Source organism: Penaeus monodon, chromosome 15, assembly GCF_015228065.2.
Source record: "Penaeus monodon isolate SGIC_2016 chromosome 15, NSTDA_Pmon_1, whole genome shotgun sequence".
Taxonomy (NCBI): domain Eukaryota; kingdom Metazoa; phylum Arthropoda; class Malacostraca; order Decapoda; family Penaeidae; genus Penaeus; species Penaeus monodon.
This window is the reverse complement of record NC_051400.1, coordinates 12,292,893-12,293,110: the sequence shown is the minus strand read 5'-3', so window position 1 is coordinate 12,293,110 and position 218 is coordinate 12,292,893.

Here is a 218-nt window from a genome sequence, read left to right as displayed (position 1 = left end):
TGGGGAACCCAACATATAATAAAACAACGACCATCCTTATTTTACCATCCACTTAAAAACAAACCACCAGTTTGCAAGCCAAAAACTGTTGGCCGTTTCCCCAAAACCACTAATCCTCGCCGGGGGAAAAACCAAAACCAAACACTTTTCCCCAACAGTAATAATTGAATAGTGGAGGGGGGATGGCTAACAAAAGGCCAAAACCCTGACACACCACA